This window comes from Aquarana catesbeiana, linkage group LG04, assembly GCF_042186555.1.
Source record: "Aquarana catesbeiana isolate 2022-GZ linkage group LG04, ASM4218655v1, whole genome shotgun sequence".
Taxonomy (NCBI): domain Eukaryota; kingdom Metazoa; phylum Chordata; class Amphibia; order Anura; family Ranidae; genus Aquarana; species Aquarana catesbeiana.
In genome coordinates this window covers 56,313,683-56,318,082 of record NC_133327.1, presented here as the reverse complement: position 1 = coordinate 56,318,082, position 4,400 = coordinate 56,313,683, and the positions used below count along the sequence as shown (strand labels likewise).

The window sequence follows — 4,400 nt, the reverse complement described above, 5'->3', positions numbered from 1 at the left end:
TCCTTTCTGAACTAATGAGCGGGCTGTCATCCAGTGTAGAGGAAATGGATAGTGATGAGAGTCTGGAATGTAGGCAACAGCTGGTAATTTCGATGGATGAGACTGCTCAATCCTCTGCTAAGAGAGCACGGGAGGAGAGGGCAGGAGGAGGGGGGAAGGTGTGACCCTTCCTGATAATGGAGGCTCAGGATCTGAGTCTGCCAGTTCACCTTTCACAAGGAAAAGGCTGACCTATGCGAGTGTGGCGAGCAAAGGAATGGATGAGTCGGTGCATTATATGTAAGATTTTGCCATGGATGTGTCAACTTTTTTGATTCTTTTTGTGATGGCGCTGACAGTGAGTTCCGTGAATGTTAGAAGCATGTGTTCAAGGTGGAGAAGGGCCGCTGTTTTTGATTACTTGGATGAAGCTAATTCTGATGTCATTTGTGTTCAGGAGTGTGGCATAGAAAGGGCTCCGGGTGAGGAGTGGAAACACGGGGCTTCTCTGTGGTCCCCCATGTGTGAGTCCAGGAATGAGGGTGTGGGGATTTTGATTAAAAGCCTGTATGTTCAATGTATTTCACATGAGGTGGTGGGGCCTGGGAGAATGCAGATGGCTATTTTGGAGGTGGCGGGAGTAAGGTAAAAGTTATTAACTGTTATGCACCTGTGGAGAAAAACGAGTGGTGTTTTTTAATACACTAAAATTGTGGATGCCTGGTAGAACTCCAACCATTTTGGTTGGTGATTTTAACTGCGTGAGGAGGAATGAGGAAAGGCAGGGTGTTAGTGTGGAGAGTGGTACTGATGTGACGTCAAAAGTTTTGAATGAAATAGTGAGTGAGTTTCACCTGCAAGATACAGCGATGGTAGTGCAAAAAAAAAAAAAATGACATTGCCTTTACTTTTTTTTTCTGATAAAGGGTCGGTTAGATCAGGATTGATTTTATTTTTGTATCTTTGGCCCTAAAAATTTCAGGCTATCAGGTTGATCTAGTACCCTTTTCAGACCACGTTATGATTACTGGCTTTTTGTTTGGACGAGGCTATGATATGTGGGAAGGGGGCTTGGAAGCTTAATTGTTCTTGTCTGAAGGAGGAGGGGGTTTTCATAAAATGTAAAGAATTCTTCGGATGGCTCACCTTTAAAAAATATGAGTTTGAGGATATTTTGGAATGGTGGGATTGGGCTAAAGTGAAGATTGGTGGGTTCTTTAAGAAGTTGGGAGCGGAGAGGGCCAGGAAGAAACATGAAGAGAAGAGAAGGTTGGTGGATAGATTGCATTTTTTATTTCAGTGTAAGAGATTGGGAGTGGATGTGGAGGAAGAATTAAAAGAGGTACGTGAGGCCCGGAATGTGAGGATTAAAGAGCGTGGGAACGGCATCGTTTTCAAAGCAAGAGTGCAAGAAATGGAAGAAGATGAGCAGTGCTCTACGTACTTTTTTAAGAAAGCCTTCGGTCCGAAGAAAATGTTCCAGTCTGTGTTGGAAGGTGATGAGGAGGTGAGCGGTGATAGGATGGTGGAAGCTATCAGAGCGTCTTATGCCGGTCTGTATGGTGGCGGTGGAGGTGGTACGGAAGATGAGATGAGAGAGTATTGTGATGTGGTAAGGGGGGAGTTGAGCATGGAAGATGCAGAGACGCTGGTGGAGCCTGTGGAGGAAGAAGAAGTTGAAAGAATTGTGAAGAATATGAAGAGGAACAAAACCCCTGGAGGGGATGGCTTACCCGTGGACTTTAATGTGGAATTCTGGCCGGTATTGAAGGACCATCTGTCTGGGGTGGTGAAGACTTGCATGGAAGAGAAGAGGTTGTCAGCTTCAATGAAGAAGGGGATAATCACCCTGCTGCATAAAAAAGGAGATCAACGTGACATTAGGAATTGGCGCCCGATAACATTACTCAACAGTGACTAAAAAATACTTGCAGAGTTGATGGCAGATAGGATGAGGAGGGTGGTGGAGAGTGTTTTTGGTGAATAGCAGGTTTGTGCCATACCAGGGCGAAGAATTTCAGATAATTTAATTCTCCTGAGGGACTTAGTATATTATGCCCAGTGTAATAACATGCCTTTGGCCGTGGCAAGTATAGATCTGGAAAAGGCATATGATCGTGTGGCTCAGTTTCCTTTTTACTGTGTTGAGGCAAATGGGGGTGCTTGAGGACTTTGTAAAGTTGGTGGAGTCTTTGTACGAGGGGATCAGCAGTCAGGTTTTAAAGTTGGTGGAGTCTTTATACGAGGGGATCAGCAGTCAGGTTTTAGTCAATGGAAAGTTATCCGGGGAGGTGGTGGTGAGGTCAGGGGTAAGGCAGGGATGTCCTCTGTCACCTGTTGCCTTCATTTGTGTGATGAAACCCCTTTTTAGACATTTGGTGGGGGATAAGTGTTTCAGAGGTGTTTTTGTGCCCGGCCGTATGAACCAGTGAAAGCTTTCTGTTAATGAATGATATTACCTTTTTATGTAACACTGCTAGGGATGTGACCAGAGCAGAGCTCCAGCTAGGCATTTTTGGAGCAATGTCCGGTTTAAGTGTCAACTGGGGCAAGGGCAGTGTTTGTGTCTTAAGCGGAATGTGTGATGTGTCAAAAAGTAGTTTAAAGAATGTGCAGGAGGTGGATGTGTTGGGAGTACACTTTGAAAGGAGCCTGGTGAATCAAGTAAACGTGGCTACGGGGGTGGAGATAATTGAAAAGAAACTTTGTTTATGGAAAACTAGGAGACTACAATCAAGGTTTTCCCAGATAGGGATAAAGTCTGTGATCCTCCCAGTACTATTGTATTTTTAGGTAATTTTTCCACCAAACAAAAGGTGGATTCAGAAAATCACTAGAATGCTTTTTGTCTTTTTTTGGGGATCCAAAATGGAGAAGGTGTCAAAGGAGGTGGTGATGAGGAGCATATAACTTCCCTATTTTGGGCGGTTTTTGGAGGTTCAGTGGTGGTTGGTACATCTTAGAACATTCTCTGCAGGAGGGAAAGCTGCTGCCCTGATACATTACTTGATAGGGTGGCCCTTGTTGAAATGGGAGTGGTGCAAGAAAGATCTGACCAGGCCAATGTCTATGTTATCCCCTGTATATTACTTAAAAATTAGGAGTTTTTTTTTCAAGAGAACCAACTACAGGAGTTAGGGGAGGGGGCTTGCAAAAAGGAGTCCTTATGGAAGTGGCTGAGGAGAAGTGAACTGCCAACAAATATCTTGGGGTTAAGTCCGAGGAAGGCGGAGGTTTGTTGGAAAAACATGCAGACGAAAAGTACAACTAATAGGCAGAAGGAGGTGGCGTGGCTGTCTTTACCAACAATGTCCTTTTTAAAAGCAAGAGGCTTAGTAAGGCGGGAGGTGTGTTCCAGAGAAGGGTGTGGTGGGATTGAGAATGTGAGGCATGTATTTTGGGAATGTTTCTTTGCTAAAAAATTCTGGAATTTGCTGTATGGTTTTGTGGAAAGGGTGGTGGAGGTGAAAGGTGTGTCCTATGAGTCCGGTGTCCTTGGTTTGGTGGGAGATGATAAATGGTTGCAACATAAAATGTTTGTTCTGTCTGCTGTGGTGACGGAGGTGGTGTGGGAGACACAGTGTGCTTTTGTGAAGAAGAAAATAGTATTATCTGAGAAAGATTGTGTAGATTGGGTGATGACGAGGATGTCCTATGCTTTGGCTGTTAAAAGGAGGAGTATGGGGGTGGAGGAGGCGAATGTGTTTTGGAATTTTGGGATGTGGAGGGAGGGTGAGGGGTAAGAATATATTTAGAGATGTATATATGAATTTTTTATCCATGTTTTTACCTTTTTATGCTAGTATGATGCAAGGAACATGGCTCAGTTGTTGGTTCAGTGCAGAGTTAGACTGAATCACAGACTCAAGCATGAGTAGCGTTAAAAAAAAAAAAAAATTGTTCTTATCAGTTTAATATCTGACACATCCCCTATCTGGGGACCATATATTAAATAGAACAGGGAGATGGAAGAAGAACTTGCTCTGTCCACTCCACGCATCGACCTGGTATTGCAGTACCTCCAGGACCGGTGCACCCCTCTCTTATGCAGTTTCCAAAAACAGAATGAATAACAACAAAAATCTTCCTTTTAAAGCTTGCTCACTGGCAATGTTGCTTTTGCTCACAAGCTGTTAATAAACTTGCATTTAACCACTGTGTGTATTGGTGTTTTTGCTTCCTGTCAGTTTCTTGGCCTATCTCTCTCCCTCCTCGCTCCATATTTTTTGGTCAGGAAAGGAATCAGCAGGTAAAGTGGCAGTTGCAAGACGCCAAACCTATTAAGTCAACAAGTCAGTAAGTCAGCAGGTCAGTAAGTAGACACATTTCAACAAGACAGCTAGTGTTCTATCTTTCTCCCAAGGCCCAAAACGAAGCCTTTTTCTGCCAGTGTCAGTTTAGAGAGGAGGCCATTTGAATAG

General features: G+C 43.9%; 1 pseudogene; it reads left to right on the top strand.

The window, feature by feature from the left end:
* The first annotated feature begins 3,853 nt into the window (after window positions 1-3,853).
* LOC141141880 (U2 spliceosomal RNA) lies at window positions 3,854-4,020 on the top strand (annotated as a pseudogene).
* The last annotated feature ends 380 nt before the right edge of the window (window positions 4,021-4,400 follow it).